Here is a 20,944-nt window from a genome sequence, read left to right on the forward strand (position 1 = left end):
TAAATGGTCTCTTGCAAGAATGTTTACCCGGTATGCTAAACAATCTATCACACCTTGTATTTAGCTATGACATTCTGATGATCTTTTCCAGACCTGAAGATGAGCTCTGTGTAGTTCAAAAGCTTGTCTCTTTCACAAACAGAAGTTAGTCCAATAAAAGATATTACCTCACCCACCTTGTCTTTCTCATATCCTGAGACCAATATGGTGATAACAACACTGCAAACATTAATTAATTATGAGCATTCAGATACTGCAGAGTGATAGAGACACCAGAAGAAATAAGCAAAAAGGGATGAACTACACTCAGAGAAAGACATGATATTTTATCCCCTGCCCCAGCCATAAATTAAACATGGTTGCCTATTTTAAATTTGAAACTGTCATGTGTTAATCCTTAAAGGGGACTAATATGTGGGTGGTGTTCTGAGGGGAAGTATTTTTAAAATCACCAAGTCCAGATAGTTTTAAATAGTCTGACTGCTTGACCAGGCTTGCTATTTCAAGAAGGCAATCTGTGGCAGTTCTCATGGATCAGCTAGTCCATAAATCTGGTAAAAGCAAAACACTAGTGGCGTTTACAGCTAAGATATCTGATGCATCAATTAATATATTTCAAGTATAGCATTCTCACAAAAACCCTCCTCTCTCTGATCTTTGTATATATTCTTGCTAAGAACAGTGGCCAACACATTCTCGGTAAATACTTTTTTTTTAACATCCTCTAAAAGCTCAACAGAGGAGCTGAGGAATGCTTCGAGCAGAAATGTAGGAATCCAGATTGAGAACAGAGGATGGAAGATGATAGGCTGAAACATGAATAAATCAGGCACGATCTGAAATTCAAACTTATTCAAAAGAGAAATCTCTTTAGGACTTACCAAATGCTAGCATGAGTGAGAAAAGCCAGATTCAAAGAAGTGATACTTTTGGCACCAGGAGAGTCTACTAGTAAATTGTTACATGCAGACTGGTTGTGCCCAACATGTGGGAGGAGGTGATACTAAATAGATTGAATGTGGTTTGGAGAAAAAGACATCCCAACTAACTGAACACTTCTGATAGTAAGACATTTTAGGCATCTAGGAATTCACAAGCAACATCAAAAAGGTTATTTGTCGCAGTTGTTGCTCTTGCAATAGGATAATGTTACAAAAATGGAAGACATTAAAAAGTTTGAATATTGTAGGTTTGGTGCATTGGGCTAAGCGATTTAGCAATTTAAAAAACCTCACCTTTCCTTTCCTTATGTTGCTGATAAATCCAGACAATATTAAGGATGAAAAAATTAATAATCCTATTAACTTTTCACAACTGATGCTCTTTGTTCTCTTATCAGATTTCTCTTCACTTGGAAAATTAAATGATACTGGTCAGTTTCACTTTCATGTAGAATCAGCCGCACTCTCTGGTTGCCCCACACTAAGGTAATGTAGTTGTTTTGGTTAATTGGATTATGGACCAATCTCAGGCAGCATATTACAGGGGATTGGAACTCAGGAGACCTGGAGTCTATTCCCAGCTCTGTCACTGACCTGCTGTGTGGCCTTGAGCCAGTCACTTCACCTCTCTGTACCTGTTTCCTTTCCATCCCAGGTCTCTTTAGATTTTAAGAGCTTTGGGTTAGTGACTATATCTTAGTATGTGCTTGCTCAGTGCCCAGTATGTACAGTTGGCCTCTGATCTTGGATGGGGCCTCTAGGGACTACTGTTATACAAATACATAATAATAAAAACTGTTTCTTTGACAATTTTTTAAAACAAAAAGGATGTCACATAGTCATATGAATATGCAGTCATAGTTTAGCCATGGTTCTTGTATTTTTCAAGATTTTTCAAACTGTAGGTCAAGGATCAAAAGACATGCAGTTAAAAACAACAGCCTGGACATGGCGAAACAAATTTTGACAATATAGTATAATAAGGAATGAGGTAAACCAATGAGATATGAAATTAGAGTCAGTGTGAAAAACATGTACCAGACCAGATAAAAGAATAGAAGTGAAGAGTCGGGAAAGAAACAGACTCATATAGAATATATCTGAAGAGAAGCAGAATAAACTGAATAGAAAGAGAAAGTATGAGAATATGATATTGGCAGTGAGAAAGGTGGAATGCCAGAATAGGAAGAAAAGGGGGTTATGATGAGACACAAGTGGATTAGGATGCTGCAGAGAAAAGACGAGCAAGGAAGAGAAAGCAGATGATGTGGAGGCACACCAAAGAGGCAAGGCTATGCAGAGTGTAGTCACTGATGCAGCTCTGCAGATGGGCAGTTTAGCTAGTTCTTTGGGAAAGCAGGTTCTTATCTTGGTTGGGCACCTCAGAGAGATTCTGGAAAGTATAGAAGGGTGGAATTATATGTAGTCAGGTGTGTTGCTAGAGTAGCAAGTGAATCACATCATTTGTTTCAGCCTGTGCTGCTTTCAGGGCTCCTGCAGACCTCAATGTCAGTCATAAAAACAGGCCACAGGCATGGGGCAGCCAGGCTTATTGCCCTCTAGGAACAGTTCTAACTTGCACAAGTACATTAACACATGAGTGTTCCCTGGTAAGGAGCAGCTCAGTCAGCAGCAGGAAACTCTGCTGTCCTCTCAGCCACACAAAGGGCTAAGGCGACGTACCCCAACATTTATAGGCTGAGACAAACTGGGATAACTCATTTACATACCACCTTACAGGTTTCATTACATCTGTTTGTTACCTCCCCTTGTACCTTGCACCTGATGTCTTGGACAAAACATCCCTATCCATTATTCTGTCAAACCATCATATCTTGTGGGAGGTTGGAGTGTATCTGTACTAGCCTCCTGGAATGTATTTATGTGAATATCTAGTGTCTAGTACTTCTTAGGAGTGCCTATGTTTTAGCAACGCTGGCAGTAACATTGCCAAATTCATGTACTGGACAGAGAACTTGTAAGCATCTGTTTTAATACATGGCCTGACTTTGCACCAGGCCCAGTGCTCCAGGCTCTCTCTCTACTACAGGAAGCACTTCAATAACCCCTGGAAAAGTGGTGTTTTTCTTACATACAATTACACATTATTGTCTCTCTCTTACCGCCCCCCCCACACACCTGCAAAATATGGCTCAAAAGCAACCTGCTTAAATGGGAGACTGACCATTTAAGATATTTATAGCACATTAAAGATATAAAACACTGTGCTGTACACATGCTAAGTATTTATTGCTGTTGCCATGACTAAATTTAAATTTTATTTCATCTGTAGCATTTTGTATTTATGGGGATGCTTGCATTCGGGGGATAACAAAAGAACCACTAATAACAACCACTCCTTTTAATTGGTGTTACTCTATTGCCTACCCAGCTATCTGTGATGTTACCAGACATGTGAATTAGGAACTGCACAGGTGCTGACTTTAATATTTAGACTGAAATACAATGCATGTGTGGTTTTTTTTGTCATATGTGTATAGATGTAGGTCATTAAGCTATTTTAAAAAACCATGAGTAAAGGCTGGTCTTCCTTTAAAAATAAAAGTCTAGCTGCACTGTACTAAACAGAAAATCCTGTAATGATACTTTTAGAAACCTATTGAATATGCCGTGTGGGCGTGATTTTTCTTGGGTGAAGTCACCTTCAGCCTGAGCTGCTTTTTGTAAATGTGAGAGAACTCAAAATATTCTACTTGCCCAAGGGATTGCACCCTGGGACAGAGACCATGTTGAGAATTGAACAAGGGCATTCTGACTATCAGCCCACTGCTAGAGCTATTAGACTATACTGCCTCCCATTGCTATTTGTAGATGACCTGGTATAAATAATAGAATGGTAAACATGGCATAAAAGGCCATGGTTATATAATCAAAAGGCAGGTATGACCGTGGAGTTTGTTTTAAAGATACAACTTCCCTTAACACCAAAATACACCAGGCTAAATTCTTATTTTAGGGTAAATGCAGAGTAATTCAATAGACTTTAATGGATTTACTCCACGTATACACCAATGTAACTGAGATCAGAATCTGGTGACCTGGGTATGAACAATTAGTTTTATGTTATATACTGTATGTACTGTTGTATTACAGTGGAGGAAGTGTATTGCAGCAAACCTAAATCCACGTATTTCAGCATCACTGTCTAGAGTCACCACTGAAAGCAGCTTAATGATTGAATCCTGACAAACCTGCAGCTGATTAGTTCCTGTTACCAAGCAGGTTTTACCGTGACAATATATCAATCTTTTTTAAAGTAATGCATTGCCAATCAGTGGTCCATGGGCTGCTTTTATGCTTCCACCATCATATCTGTGGCCTTCAAAGCTGCAGCTGATGGACCTTCTGTCAAGACCCAGACATTTAATCAATGTGACAGTATGCTACATATTTTGAACCCCAGAGGCCTTGGAAAAGTTTAATGCAGCTTCCAGGTAAAGTTCAATCCACATGGCTGAGTCCCCTGAAGTATTTTCTACAGAAAACTACCCTCCCCACATAGAGACATGCCCAGTGCTTTGTTCCACTTCACATTTCAAGAAAATGAATAGCTAAGCCGAAAGGCCTGGTATGTTACTGTAGAAAATATGGTCTATTGTTATTACTAAGTTGATGCAAGAACTGTAGTCAATCACTCTTCTCAGAAGAAAATGTTTGAATATGTATGAGGACTATCACTACCACTGGTGGTTCCCTCTCATCAAAGCAGTTTACTGATAGAGGCATGTCCGTGAGAGAAGGATAAATGGGAGCAAAGGGGTGGGTCGGCCATAGGAAGAGATGCAAGCCTGTATTAATTTTCCATTGATACCTATAGGGTTTTCTGAGAAACAAAGGATTTGGTTATGATCTCACATACTTTTATACACTGGTGTCATTCACCTGACTTCATGACGTTACTCTAGATTTACATGCACGCAAGCAAGATCAGAATCTGGCCCCAAGTTCTTTAGTTTTCAGTACTTACTGGGGAGTGCTACTTAAACATAAAAATGATAAATGTCACATACATTGTCTCTATTTTACTTTGGAATGGAATATTCCTAGTGTCTGTATTTCCTGTGTATCCTATAGTTTTACCTTTTATGTATAACTTTATTGTACAAACTCCAATCTCATTATGTGAATTAAATTGGAGGGGGGAGGGATAGCTCAGTGGTTTGAGCATTGGGTTGTGAGTTCAATTCTTGAGGGGGCCACTTAGGAATCTGGGGCAAAATCAGTACTTGGTCCTGCTAGTGAAGGCAGGGGGCTGGACTCAATGACCTTTCAAGGTCCCTTCCAGTTCTAGGAGATGGGTATATATCCAATTATTATTTTTATTTTATTTATTTAAACAAATAGATACTCATAATTATTACTGAAGCAAAGCAATTTCAGCCTGTTCACACATTGTCAAATAGGAATCATCAATGTGGTCTTTAAAATATTAAAAACTTAAACAATGCAAAATGACATTATCAAACGTGAGAATCGACTGATATTGGTCATTAGATTTTTAACTATGGTTTTAAGGTTATTAATATTGAAAAGAGTAAAACACTTCAGCTGACAATGCCTGCTGCTATAGGAATCTAGTAGAGACAAATTGTTTATTTTATGTATACCCAATAAAGAAAGGAAGAGAGAGAACTTCCTATAAAAGATTCATTGGACCCTAGTTATTTAGTATAGGTTCTTTCCAGAAATTGCATTGCAGGTACTACATTGCATAAATAAGCTGACCTGTCAGGTTTTTGGCAATTTATGGAGCTGGTCAGCCTGTATGTTAGTGCAGTTTTTTGTTGCAATGAGATGTAATGGCTTTTCAGCGCACCATAAGCACAGTTGTGACCACAGGCACACTTGTGTCATTTTGTGTGCAGTAATGAAGCCTGACGAGTGGTCTCCTGCTTGCAGATAGCCGGCTGTTGTCCTAAAAATGCAAACCATTGCCTCGGGCCATGGAATCAGGAACAGGCAAAGGACAGTGGCACAGGCAGGGCTCCCCACTGCTCATCCTCCCTTTAGCACACTGTACTTGGATGCAGAAGAATAGTCTTTACCCTTGTATATAAGGGCACAATGAGAGAAAGTGGTAAAAACAATTGCACAAAGGCCATATTTGAAATCTGGTTTTGCAAAATTGCTGAGCTGCCATTTGAAAATCAAATCAAATTAAAAAAAAACCTCCTTTGGCAACACAGGTTTTCTCCCCCCCATGCACAATACGTAGTTTGAACATAAAAGCTGCTACTTCAGCATAGTTTCTCTCTCTACATAGTGACAGACCATATGCAAAGTAAATCTCAGGAACAATCCTAGCCTTTTTTTATGGCTCATTAATATTCCATGGGACAGGCATGCCAAGAGTGCACTGGGGTTCACATTCTCCAGAATACAGTCAGCTCATTTTCTTCACTAGTTAAAAATTCCAGGGTCATAAGAATGCTACTTTGCGCTAGATAGCTGAGTACTGTGGGAAGTCCTGTTTTCATGAGAACTGTGAAGATAAACCTGTCCCAAGTCATTTACAAATTAGGTCTTGTCCTGAAATCAAATGATTTGTGATTTAATTATGCTTTGCTGTTCAGCATTCTAGACTCTTCCCCGCAACCTCCTTCCTTTCTCCCCTTCTTTTGAATGTAAACACAGCTCTGCCAAGCACTCTGGACTCTGGTAGCAGAGTATTCCATACATTTTATAGTTTTCTTTTAATTGTGTATCCAATTTCCTAGTTTCTATTCATGCATTTGGTGGTTTATAAATTAGTGTTGGTAATAAATGCTATAGTTAGGCTTACAAAACCATTTCAGTTAGGATGTGAAAACAGGGGTTCTTTCTCATAATTTTTCTTCCTCATTTCTCATAGTTTTCTAGAAAATCCTCCTTTTACACTGAAAATGTTTGTGCTTTGGCAGCTACCAAAGCAAATATTTTTTGTAAAATTTGAACAGAATCCATTTGGGAATTTTTTTAACACCAGTGGGGGGTGAACAAAATGTACATTTCACATACTGTAACTATTATTGCCAGAGCCTTTTTGTCACCACATAGTGAACTCACAAAGAGGTGAAACTTGCCAGGTAAATAGTCCTTACTGAGGTAAACTGTTTATGTACTCCTTGGAAAAATCTTTTTTGGAAATGGTAAAAGGCCTGTATACACCTTCTGCTGCGGGGTGTGTAGGGAAACATATCTGCTAAATATCATTTTAGAGGAGAGTGACCGTGGAAAAAGTTATACCCTCCACCACCTCAGTAGTCACAAGGCCTCTCTCCATCTTCCCAATCACAGATGAGAAAGTGGGTCTGACTATGGGAAAGAGCTCTATAATACGAGATATGCTCTGCACCCCGAAAACTTGAATCTGTTTTACAGGAAATGTCAGTGGAAAGCTAAACTCTGGGACTCTCCCTGCAGGATCAGTGTGCATTGAAGGTCTGATGATCAATGGTAGCACAGTTAAGGCTCTGCCATACTTTCAAGGTTGAGGTGGGAGATGTGAGCAGGTGCTTCTAGCTTCCACCTGGCTAGGGTGCCTGGATGCTCATGGATTCTGGTTTTCTAGTGCCTTTTTAGGCCCTGCATCCCTGCTAGCCCTGCAGATTGGAGGTGGGAAATGCTATCACTCTGTAACTCCATTAGAACGCTTTTTTTTTGCATTGTTTTATTTCTGTCTTCAGGACTGAGAATGGAGGTGGCGGCATTTGGGTACAAATTGAGAATGTTTGAAAGGTGCATGTTAGGCACAAGCAACATTTATTAATATGTGAGAGCTCACAAAAGACAGGAGCTGCAGCATATACAGTTTCCATTAACTCAGACACATGGTGCATATGTAACATTTAATATTCTTTTTTTCCTACTATGTAGCCGTTTAATACTGTTACATAATGTTTAAGATGTTAAATATAAACCAGAAAGCACACAGGATGTGCAGTTTTTCTTTAGGAACCTTTGCTTTTTATTTTGTGACTTTTTTCTGACATGAACTATGCAAAGCTAATGTTGCATTAACCTAGTATTTGAGTATATATAATACAAAATACTTGTACTTCTGGGACAGCAGCTATTTCTATGGATACAGTATGTTGAACAGACAGAGAACAAAGAAAACCAAAACAGTTGGTACTCTGCTGTCAAGGAAACAAGCTGCTCTTTCTGCTTAAATATCTCTTACCAAAACTGGAAAAAAAAACTTCAGTAAGGATTTTATTAAACAGGATAAAGTCTGGCTTGTAAGCAATCAGATGTTTGAGTAACAGATATTGTTATGTCTGATGCTGATAGATCACAATACCTTCTAATAGCACCTTGCAAGCTGCCAAGGCTAAGATGCTTTGTATAAATACATATTTTTAGGCATTCTTAAATGGAAATATAAAATAAATTTTTGTGCATGGTGGGAGCCCAGGAATGAACTGAAGAAACATTTGGCCATTTTCTGTTTTTGAGTTAAGTGCCAAATATTTATTTAGATTAAACTTTTTATTGTTTGCATTTTTGTAACTCAAAATCTGTTTTTGCCCCCATTAAAACCATTGGGAGTTTTGCCACTGACTTCTGAAGTAATCTGACCCTTTGATTTTTTAATAAACTGAAATTTTACACGGTGCTAGTTTGTAAGGCTAATAAGTATCTGTGGGTAACTATTTAAAGCATTAAAAATAATAGTTACTATGTTTATATAATGAAAAGATTTCCTGAAGGTAGGCATACATGTTCTTTACAAACACTTCTAACCTATTGACACATGAGACTATGACAACTCAGAAACAATGTTTATGATGTGTAAGAATTGGAATCCTTGGTGCAAGGTGTTATGTAAAAGAATGAGATGATTCACAATATTTTTTAAAATTCAAACCAGTTTGCAGGTACAGGAATCTGATAAAGGTTCAGTTTAGAGTGAGCTTTGCTTTCCAGTACTTGAATCTCATTGGGAAGGTCTAGGAATAGTGTGAGTTCATGCACATTGGCATAGGTTTGTTCAGAGTCCTCAGAGGGGTGACAGGTCTAGTGGTAATACTGAAAAATATCATCACATAACCACATAAATTTTCCTAGGCAACATGGTTCTGACTTGAAATATACAAGAGAACAGTAATCTCAACATGTGCATGGATACACAGCTATAATCAATTGTGACTATCTAGCTTTGACAAAAGTTCATGGAGCTGAATAATCATTTGAATCACTGCTGGTTCAGAACTCCAGGTCAAATTTGAATCACAGTATAAATGATGGTCAAGTCAAATGTTTCACAAACTTCTGCTTAAGAACTGTTATGGTCTCTGGGCCACACTCTTCTTAGCAGACTTTCCCTTACCAGCAGCCTTTTAACAGAGTCTGCACTGGTAGAAGCTAATATCTGGACTATTTGATCCTTCATATTTAGCTGATTAGGGTCTGATCTTGAAGATTCTAAGCTAGGAATTGCCATTAAAATCAATAGGTGTGACCTATGAGGAGGGACCGTAGAATCAGGCCCTTTGTCTGGCATTTATATCATGCTCATTACCGTAGTATTGCTGTTATGTTTCTCTCAGATGCTGGAATGCCTTCCCACAGTGCTGTTCTTGAGTAAATGTTGCACCTTGATTGCCCTCTCATAAAATATATTTTTTTAAAATTTATCTTAAAAAGAAGGGAATTGACAGAATGAAAACAAATGCTTTTAAGTAGCATTAAAGTTGGAGAGACACAACCCAGCCCTCATTTAAAAGAAAAAAAACCCCACATCATTCTTAATAGACTTTAAAGTGTCTTTTTCAAAACTTCATGGATTAAGAATTTTTTAAAGAGTTTTACATTCTTAACTTTGAATTTTGTGGCTTTTCTTAGTTTGTGTAGCAACTTTATTGTTATGGTAAATCTGTTTATTTTGGGTTTGTCTGTGCACTTCTGAATATTTGATCTGAATTTAATAATTTCCATGTGTGAAATCCTTTATTAAAAATCAATTTATCTGATACTTACTGCTCTTTAGTACAGCACAGCTTGGTAGCACTAGGTACGTCTTGTTGAAAGTATGTCCATAAATATGTCCCTGGCAGCACAGAACAGCTTGTTAACTTGGCAGTCCTCAGCAGTTTGCTTCGAAAAGTTTGCCTCAGATGTGATAGTCCAAATGTAGGGCAAAATTCCGAGTAACTTTTTAGCTAATTTTACCAATTGACATATTCTTCCCAGTTTTAACTGCCTACTTACTTTAGCAGTGTCTGCAAAGCTGCTGCTGCTGTACCCTAGGAAGAGCTTTGAAGAGCCTTTTTGTATTTAATGGGCTGGGAGTAGTGAAACCTGCTCCCCAATGTACAGTAAAACCTGACTTAGCGACCACCTCTGAAGAGAGACCACCTGTCATGAGCGACTACTTATAGAAAGCCATGAAAAGTTTTTCCCCCTATAATTTAACTGTGAAGAAACTGTGAAGAATGACCACCTGTCATCTGCGACCAGCAACCACATTTTCTTACTTCCATCCATGAAAATAAACCTGTAGGAGAAACCGATCTTCCTTACTTCTGCGTTGCTACTGGCGGCAGCACTGCCTTCAGGGCTGGGCAGCCGGAGAGCGGAGAAGTAAGAGTGGCACGATATGAGATTGCCACCCTTACTTCTGCACTGCTGCTGCTGGTGGTACTGCCTTCAGAACTGGGTGCCTGGCCAGCAGCTGCCGCTCTCCCGCTGCCCAGCTCTGAAGACAGCAAACCTTTGAAGAGAGACCACCTCTTACAAGTGACCACTTTTGCTAACTCCCATGAGTGGTTGCTCTAGGCTGGTTTTACTGTTCATCTATTTTCCTGGTTGAATGTTATTCTATGTATTTAACAATATAAAAATAATATGGGTAATACAGTGCCACTAAAAGGCTGCAAGCTATTATGTAGGAAATAATATTACTGTGAATTATATAGTGTTTTACAAAAGTTAATAAACATTATTATCCTTATGTTACAGATAGGGAAAATGAGGCACAGAGAGAATAAGGGACTTTCCCCATGTCATAGAGGTGATCATGATAGATCAGATGTCTGAGCTTCCAGTTCCCTAATCTCCCAACCATCGTGTCTATACATTCAATATCAATACATTTCTAGGATACTTTTGTGTTAAGATGTTTTGCATGTTTAATCATGTTGAGACCTTGTTCCTTCTTCTTTTGCTCTTAGAATACTTTTGAACAGCTTTGTACAAAATTTTTAAGCATGAGACTGCAAGTATGATGCCCAGTTTACATCCGTACTAAATAAAATACATTGGCTTGACTCATGGGAATACAATGAAATCCTAAATTGAAAACTCTTCATTTTACGTCTTTCCAACTATATCCTGGTTTAACCACATTAGGACTGTGAGCAAAGATACTTTAAACTAGGTTACAATGGTTATCTAAATGAAAGATAATATCCCATTGTCATTACTGTCTGGTAGGTCTCATTACTCCTCTGGGCATGCTCCTTAGAATAAATTAAAAGGGTCCACTGAGAACCATTTTGCTTTGGGTTTTTTTTTAATGATTGCCAAAAGCTATTTGCTAGAATAGTGCAGGATGTTTACAAATGCCTTAGGAAGAAAACAGCAGAATGTGGAACTAATTGCGTTTATTCAAGATAATTATGAAACACAAATGACCATTACTTACAACAAGTCCCCTGACAGCTAGAGTTTGACTCGTGGGACTGAGATCAAACTCAGTGAAGAAAGACCTTAATGCTAAGCTAAGCTGTCCATGTATTCTTCACATATCCATCTTTGCTGCGGGAGTCATTCTTTCTCGAACAGCATTCCTGTACCAGACTAGAGTGCCAATGGATAAAGTTTACTGTTATGAAGAGAAGCATGTTGCTAACTTCAAAAAGGAAAGCAACATTTTCTAGCTGGCATCAAAGGGTGGGATTTGCAGAAATGCCTGAAAATGGAGTTAGAAGCACAAGTCCTATTGACTTAGCTGCTTTTGAAAATTCCACCTGAAGTACTTTATTGACAATTAAAACACAAGTTCTGACACAGGAAAATAAAAGGCTCATGTCTGTTCTTTGCCACCAAATGTACAGGCTTTGCAGCATAGTAGTGGAGTAAGAACTAACAGATAGCAACCTGTTGCTGATATTATTTTCCAGGGCCTTCTATTCTGTAAGAGGATGGAAGGCATAAAGATATGCCCATTAACTCCACTGGAAGCAAAAAAGAACCATTCTATATTAATTATATCCAATGTTTCCTAACCAGCTGGCCAGCCCATCTCTAAGGACCCATTCAAACTACTAGCCAGTTTTTATTATGGTATCTTAGACAGGATAATAGTGATTCAGTACTGTGTATTGGGCTGGAATTTCATAACAGCAGGTGGAAGGATGCAAGTGGACAATCATTTCAATTGTAAGTAAAACTAGATTCCAGTACAGGGGTCAATACTTAATCCGCCTTCTTGTTTTGTTGTAGCCGGCATTGCAGTGTGCTCCTTGGTTATTTTAGAAGTCTCTCTATCATATGGTATATGCTACTCAAATGGGTCAATTTTCCTGCCTGAACGGCATTCTGCATGCTTTATTCTTGCTACAGCTATGGAGAAATTGTTTTGGTTGTGAACAAATAAGCAAAGTGTTCACAGAACTTACACTCCATCCCTAACATTTCTTCGGATTGTAGTTCTCATGCAGGGAAGTTAATGGTTTAATAGCATGAAAGGTATGAAGCATTTTGTATATGTATGTAGCTAACATAAGAACATAAGAACGGCCGTACTGGGTCAGACCAAAGGTCCATCTAGCCCAGTATCTGTCTACCGACAGTGGCCAATGCCAGGTGCCCCAGAGGGAGTAAACCTAACAGGAAATGATCAAGTGATCTCTCTCCTGCCATCCATCTCCATCCTCTGACAAACAGAGGCTAGGGACACCATTCCTTACCCATCCTGGCTAATAGCCATTTATGGACTTAACCACCATGAATTTATCCAGTTCTCTTTTGAACACTGTTATAGTCCTAGCTTTCACAATCTCCTCAGGTAAGGAGTTTCACAAGTTGACTGTATGCTGCGTGAAGAACTTCCTTTTATTTGTTTTAAACCTGCTGCCTATTAATTTCATTTGATGACCCCTAGTTCTTGTATTATGGGAATAAGTAAATAACATTTCCTTATTCACTTTCTCCACATCACTCATGATTTTATATACCTCTATTATATCCCCCCTTAGTCTCCTCTTTTCCAAGCTGAAAGCTACCAACTTTTACAGCTTTGGTTGGCACCGTTTTCTGATATCTTATATTAAATGCATGGCTCAGCAACGCTAGATGTAATATAAGCGAGTTGTCTATTAACTTTGAATCTTTGGGAATATATTAAAAGGGAAATATTTTGGTGAAATCCAGGCCCTACTGAAGTCATGGGGAGTTTTGTTATTAACTTTGATAGGGTCAGATTTCACCCTTTGACTTCCTAGCCTGTGCAAGTTGTAATGAATATTGTTGTATGATGAAAGCAGTGTTCCACGTGTGCAGTGTTCCAAAAGAAAGAAGTTTGTTGGAACAGAGGTACGAGCAAAGAGCTGAAGAGCAGGGCCGATGGGGGTGGGGGGAAGCCGGTACAAATTACCGGGGCCTGGCAGTCTGGAAGGGGGCCCGGCTTCCCCTGTTTAGCCGGTCCACCCTTGCGGGGGAGCCTGAAAAAAATGTTTTCACTGGGGCCCAAACCCGCTCTCGGTGGCCCTGCTGAAGAGCAAAGGCTTCAGAAAGTCCTGGTACAACCACCATCAAACCAATTGTGGCCAAGGAGTATTAGAAGCACTAAGGAGGGATAGGAAGCAGTCTCATTAAAGAGATTCATTTTTAATGGCCCAGGTTCCCACAGTCTACACTCCCATTTTTACTACTTTGCATACATTCCCACAAAAGAGAATTTCCCATTCAGCTCAGAGTTTGAACCAGACAAATGAAATCAGATTAGGATTCCCACATTAGTACTAAAAATGTATTATTTTACATACCTCTATCATATCTCCTCTTACTGTCCAGCTTCCAAGGTAAATAATCCTAGCCTTTTCAATTTCACTTCATATGAAAACTTCCCTCCCTAATTTTCACTGCCTTTCTCTGGACTTTTTGTATAGTCTTTTCGCAATGGGATTGCCAGAACTGCACAGCATTCAAGATGAGTCTGTGCCCTTCACCTCCTGGTGACATTAATTCAGTCTGAGCAAGATTAATCAACCAAAGGGCCTCACCCATGGATAGAGTTCACATTCCTGGGGGAGAGAGATTTTATTGTACAGAAAGTGAGCAGAGATCCTACCCCTTTGAGGGTCAAACACAAATATTAGGTTTTCAGTAGCCCTGGTTCCAAATATAAGGGGTGGCCTACTTCAGCCACCTCCAGTAACAACAAAGTCTGAGTTCTATCTGCATGGGAGTGTCTCTGGGAGTCTCTCCCTTCCCATCCAGCTGGCTTAGTGGGAGATCTTCAGCCCAATGGCTCCATTCTCTCCTGGCTGACAGCTCCATTTCTTAGCTGTTAGTTGGGGGCTTTCTCAACCATCTGTGCTCGACCATCCAGTTTCCTAAGGTGCAGGAAGGAACCTGCCTCCATCCAAGGATTTTGGAGAGTCTCCCATTATATCATCTTTCAGAGTTATGAGAGAGAGAAGTAGAGACACGTAGAGGAGGATGACAGGTTGGAGGGGCCAGACACTATCTACACAGTCATCTCTGAGGGGGACCTTTAATGAATATTGGGAGAATCTGTGGAATCCAGGCTAGCCAGATAGCTCCTAAGATCTTTGTATTGTACACATCCCAGGCTAGGGTATGTAGGTAAAGCAAGGATTTGGAAGGAATCTGCCTGGAGCTTCTGAATGATCCTAACATTTTAAATAATATTTTAAACCATTTACATAAAATCTGCACATTTCCTCCTCACTCTCCTTCTTCCCCCAGTAATAGATAGAATTCTTAGCAAAGCAGAGTGAGATAACTGCATGGGGAGCTTGGCCTCTAGGGCCACATGTTGAAAGAACCCATTCACAGACAGTTTCTAGTGACTCCAGTCAATTGTGCAGAACCAAAGAAGAAAGTGTCTTTATAGTTTCTCCCTCTTTGAGACAGTCTTACTCCAGAGGGTTTAATGAACTGCCCATTGACTGCCAGGCCTGAGTAACCATCCTGCTCTTCACAGTCAGACAGCAGCTGATCCCCAGCTGAGGTTCTGAGGTGAAAGTTCACTGACAAAGGTGGAGGAGGTTAAAGATAATGAGTCTAAATATCCATGGGGAGTTCAGATCATGTACAAAGTCATAATTACATAAACCATTACCATTGTTTGGATTAAAAGAAATAGCTGCAAGCTGAAAAACATCAGGCAGGGATAGAAAACATTTGCAAAGACAAGATTTAGAATTAGAATGAAGTGCTGAAAATAACAGACTTTCTGAACTGGATGTACTATGGCTTGGAGATATTCTAAAAGGAGAATTGTTTGATAATTCAAGTAGAAACCTGATAAATCGATAACCTTGTTGCACCATATTTTAATTCCTTTAGCAAGTCAGCACTTTCAACAGGTATTGATTTAAGCAGGCCCTGCTATTTTAATCCAATATGTTTTAGATGCATAGGAAATGTCAATGAGGATTTTAAACCCACCATTAACTGTACAGAGATAGTGGTTATATAAACTGTATGTTGCTTTCATAATCTGGAAAAACTTAATAAATTATGGGCCAAATTATGCCCTGGGATGAATATGCTTGACAACGCTCTTTGCTGTCCATGTGGCTGTCATTGAAATCTGTGGGAGACAAGCATATCCATCCAAAGAGGAATTTGGCCTAATAACTAATGTCTTCACATACTTTGCCACCTAGAACATAACATAAGAATGGCCGTACTGGGTCAGACCAAAGGTCCATCTAGCCCAGTATCTGTCTACCGACAGTGGCCAATGCCAGGTGCCCCAGAGGGAGTGAACCTAACAGGCAATGATCAATGATTTCTCTCCTGCCATCCATCTCCATCCTCTGACAAACAGAGGCTAGGGACACCATTCCTTACCCATCCTGGCTAGTAGCCATTTATGGACTTCACCACCATGAATTTATCCAGTTCTCTTTTAAACGCTGTTATAGTCCTAGCCTTCACAACCTCCTCAGGTAAGGAGTTCCACAAGTTGACTGTGCGCTGCATGAAGAAGAACTTCCTTTTATTTGTTTTAAAACTGGCTGTTTGATGTACACTATTTTTTTAGCAAAGGTAAAAACATACATTTAAAAAATCTCATTAAAATTATCGTGAAAAAGCCTCTTGTACTGCATTGGTTAGTTTCTGTGTGGTGATATTTAATTGACTTTCTTTTCCCCCAGCTTCCCCTGGCAAGTCAGCATGAGGAGGGATTACACAGGGATGCAACTGGGACAGAACCTGACAATATGCCCCAGAAAGTGGGCATGGCCTAAATGGGAGAGTTGTGTGGCCATGGTGCCCACAAAGGTACTGATCTGTGATCACACATCCTGTATGCAAATCCTCAATTGCTAATTAAAACTGCCATCCGCTAATTGAATCACTAGGGGAATCTATGCTGGAAACACAATGTGCTCCACCAGGGGTGAATGTCCTCTTTAGTGCAGTTGTCCTCACTTGTGCAGGAGTGAATCAAACACAGTGCATGCACAACAATTTGAAAATGTAAAGCACTATGGTGAAACCCAGTCCTTAACACTATGGCTGGGTAGGACCCCGGTGTGTGCACAAGGGAGGAGGCATGGATTCCACAGAACTCTGGGTTGGAAATGTCCCATGGAATCCACAGCTGTTAGTATAGGGCATGCAGGGGAGAGTCGTGATTGGTCAGGGGAGGTGTGACTCCACCTTTGGTTCTCTTTGTGGTAGACCACATATGGGGATGCCTTCCCCTTTCTTTTCTGAGCATGAACACAGCATGTAGCCTAGCAACTTGGACTGGATACTGGGTTAAGGATTTACTCCTTTGTGTGGTTGTTGTTGTTGTTTATTTTTGTTCCATGTAGCTAGTTGGAATGGATTCAGTATTATCATATTCATATGCCTGATGGCATATCGATCTATGTTACCCTATTAACTTGAGGCTTTTATATCTGCTAGCAATCAGTTTATACATTGTTTGCAAATATTACACATTTCTCTCCTTCCTCATATTAGCTATACTTTAAGGCAAGAAATATACTATGGTGCACTTTTATAAATCCACATAGGTTTGCACAGGTAAATGGCATACAGTGGTTTTGGATTCTGCTTACATGTAAGGCAAAGGCAGGTATGTGGCAATTACAAGCCAGCTTGACTTTTGCTTTCCAAATGTAAAGTATATAACACACATATTTTGCATTTACTTTCCACAATGAAAAAAACAAAGAAAGCAGTTGGAAAGCTATCCATTAATTAATAATTAAACCATTTAAAAAAACAAGAAACCAGCAGCAGATTGGTCCTTGGGGCTAATATGCCTGAGCATCTGAATTACCACCACACACAATTTATTATTTTTACTAATGCTCTCATTCCAGTATTAACTGTAAAGGTCACTCACAGACAGAATCTGGAATAGATATGAAATAGTTTTTTTGCTTAACTTTTAACATTTACTTAACTGATTACTAGCTACGAATCTGACACTCAGCAGACATAACAGTGCTCTTGAGGAGATTAAAGGATTAGTCACTCACTAGCTTAATCAGATTAATCTGAGATTTTGAACACAATATATAATTCTACCCACAAGAGGGGATACATGATAGCCACATGCTAGCATAATTGGGAAAGGGGTAGTACTGTACAGACAGATAGACTGATCCAAAAGAGGGCAGAAAATGTAACTAGGTACCAGAAGGATTTTTGCAAGTACTGTACTTGTAAGTAGAACCTGAAGAATTTTTTTAAGTGGGAATGCTAATTCACAAAATAATTATAACACCAATATTGTCCGATAGTCTGAACAAAGAGTGTAAAAAGACTAATATTATGTGCTGCTTTATGCTTTTTGTGTTGATATACAAATGGCACATTTGTATGTTTTTTTCTGATTTGTCTGATCTTTAATTTCATATCTGAAAACTTCTCCCTAGTCTGTGGATCTTTATTTGTGTTAAATTATTTCTGTCTATTTTCTTTTATTATTTCTATTGTCTCTCTCTCTTTTTTTGTTTATGCCACAGCAATCAGGGTCTGAAATGTGGGCTGGGGGGAAAGTAATAGAAAAATTAATAAGAATGTATTGTGAGGAAATTAACATATCATATTTGATATAGTGAATTATATTGTAGTAGAAAAATGGATTAACTAAGATCTCCTAGAGGCACCAAAACAAGTATTTAAATCTGTATTTATCTATGGGAAATCTAGCATTCTTATATGAAAACTGTAATATGATCTCTTTTGCACTGTTCAAGTAAGAGGTCGGGCTGGTATCAAACCCCCAGTATGATGAGATCAGGATCTTTGTACTGGATCTTGTTTAAATTACTGCATTCCTAAATAACAATAAAAAGAGAAAAATTTAACACTATCGTAATATGAATCCTGCTTTAAGATTTAAGGTATCAGAGCAAAGAAAAATAAACATGTTCAAGATGCTCATTTTAATCCAAAAGCCATCTTTTCCCCTACCCAATAATTATTGTTTCATCCGGTTTACCTTATAATTTTATTTTCAAATACCATTTATGGGACAATGACATATACATGTTTTCTTAGCATTACTGAAGGGGTAGAATGCTGTCTAAATCAAAGCTCCCTGACATGTAGCCTTCAAAACAGATGCACTGTTTTGTAAGAAAAAAGAAAGAAATATCCATGTGCTTAAGAAAAGACATTTTGATTGGAACTATGCCAGATTTCCACTCTGAAGAATGCCCTGTGCTTGGCAAAACACTGAAATGTGTGTCTACAGTGATCATTCTTTTAAGATTTGATTACTACAGTTTTTTAAAAACCGCAAATATAAGTTAGAAGCAGCATAGTTGCTTAAAACAACCTATAAGCAAATGAATACTAAATATACATCCAGTATTATCTGGATCTTTTATAAAGTGAAGTTGGAGTTTAAAAGAAAATACAAGGACTGTAATTGTATAGCCTGTCGATTTGTCCTGTGGTGTATGAAGTACTGTGTGTATGTGTGTGTGTTTGTGTGTGTGTGTGTGTACATATACGTGAGCACATGTTAAATATGAGCTGCAAAATATTTTCTTTTCTATCCCTCTTTTCAACTCCTAATACAGGCAGTATCTCTCAGTCCTGATAGGATGCACCAAGCTTATTTACAGTGGTCCTGTGATGTGCTTTGTGTTTACAGGCTCGATTATACAAACCCATTTCTAACACTTCCCATTTTAACCACTCCCCACCATCTCACCCCCAAAAAAGAAAAAAAAAACCCAACCACCGAAATCCAAAAGACATCGGTCAGCTCCACAAGTACAAGCAACTTTTCGCTAATTTGTGACAGTTGCATTTCACAAATGCAGCCCGTGGCAACTGGCATTACAGCCCTCTTTGGCACGTGCACACACACACCTGCCGTGCAAGAAGTAGCCTTATTTTTTAGAAATGCTTTAATGAATTAAAATGTGCCAATAACAGTCAAGATACCATTGCTTTATATTCAAAAAAGAAGCTCATCCTAATCTCAAATTAACGATCAATTTGCAAACAAACTTGTCTCTACATAGTGCTGACAGTCAAGGGAGGGCAGCGGGGAGTTGCTTTGTGATACTGTCTGTATGTTTCGTGCTTCAGCTGATGGAATTATTGTTTATTTTTTTAATTTTCAGAGGTAGGTTGATGACAGCTGAAGAAGACTGTATTTGCTGAAGAGCAGCATGATGGTAGAGAGGAGCGGAGTTCCTGAGGGAGATCTAATGGTGCCTCTCCTTCCTGCACAGAGATAAAGACTTATAATAAGCGTGTATGTTCACCATCTGGCTCTGTGCATGTGGTCCTTATGGAGGCGAAAGCTGCACAATCTGTAAATGATCAGGAGCCATAGCACTCTCTCCAGAGAATCCACGATGCAATCAAGGTGACAGATGGCATGGCCACTGCTGTGGCCTCATGGAGAAGATCAAAATCACCTTCAATAAACTCTGACTGAAATGGGCATGAGCACCTCAAAAAAGTCAGTTTGTCAGTCAAACTGCGACAGCAAGCTGCAATGGGGAAACATAGCGGCCAGCTCGCTGTTTTCAATCGTTTCCGTCTGACTGAGCCTGAACTATGATCTTTCTCAAATTGTCCTTTCTGTTTAGCTGAAGCAGGCCAGCAAATTGCCAGATTCATAGCTTTATTGAAGGAAATTGAAAACATGATGTCCTCAATTCAAGGGACAAACCACTGGCAGGTGTTTGGACACCCAAGCACATAAAATGGACCCCTGGTCTTTAGGACATGTTTGTCCTACTTTTGTCAGATTAAATATAGATATATTATAAAATGTATATCATAAAATTCCAATTTATGCAGGGTTTAATGGGCATTAGCTGACAGTGATTATATGACTGAAAGTGAACCTCATGTTATATATTCAGTCCTGGATTTTCCCCCCCCTTATGCCACAAATGCTATATCTATTGATAATTAGAGTAATCTTTATTTCCCCTTTAGTTGAGTATCTTTGTATACCATATTTACCTTCATGGTCCATCAAGTCTAATCAGTGACAACCTAATTCTGCAAGGTTCTGAGTGTTCTCAACTGTCATTGATTTCAGTAGAGGTTGAGGGTGCTCAGTACCTCAGAGGATCAGGCCATAAGGGCCCAATCCTTCAAAGCACTGATCACCACCAGAAGAGACTGAACACCCTACACTCTCATTCAAGTTAATGGGGGCAAATGGTGCTCAGCACTTAGCAGGATCTAATATCCTAAGTCAGCAGGAAAGATATGTACCAAGCCTTTTTGGTTCTCTGCAACTGAATGAACAGTTAAGATATCGTGCACTGTTGCTTCCTTTATATTGGTGCCTTTAAAGA

The 20,944-nt window shown here is 39.1% G+C and overlaps 1 long non-coding RNA gene across 4 annotated transcripts in view; it reads left to right on the forward strand.

Annotated features, from left to right (window-relative positions):
• The window catches only part of LOC123364907, a 133,757-nt gene extending 113,483 nt beyond the window's left edge, over positions 1–20,274 (forward strand). The window contains exons 5-7 of one of the 4 annotated variants that reach the window (XR_006577342.1): positions 1,340–1,427; positions 16,301–16,427; positions 19,748–20,274. This is a non-coding gene — a long non-coding RNA (uncharacterized LOC123364907). The remainder of the gene's footprint in view (positions 1–1,339; positions 1,428–16,300; positions 16,428–19,747) is intronic. The other 3 variants (XR_006577347.1, XR_006577344.1, XR_006577348.1) reach the window with 3 other exon arrangements.
• Positions 20,275–20,944: the final 670 nt, after the last annotated feature.

Source organism: Mauremys mutica, chromosome 2 (assembly GCF_020497125.1).
Source record: "Mauremys mutica isolate MM-2020 ecotype Southern chromosome 2, ASM2049712v1, whole genome shotgun sequence".
Lineage (NCBI taxonomy): Eukaryota > Metazoa > Chordata > Testudines > Geoemydidae > Mauremys > Mauremys mutica.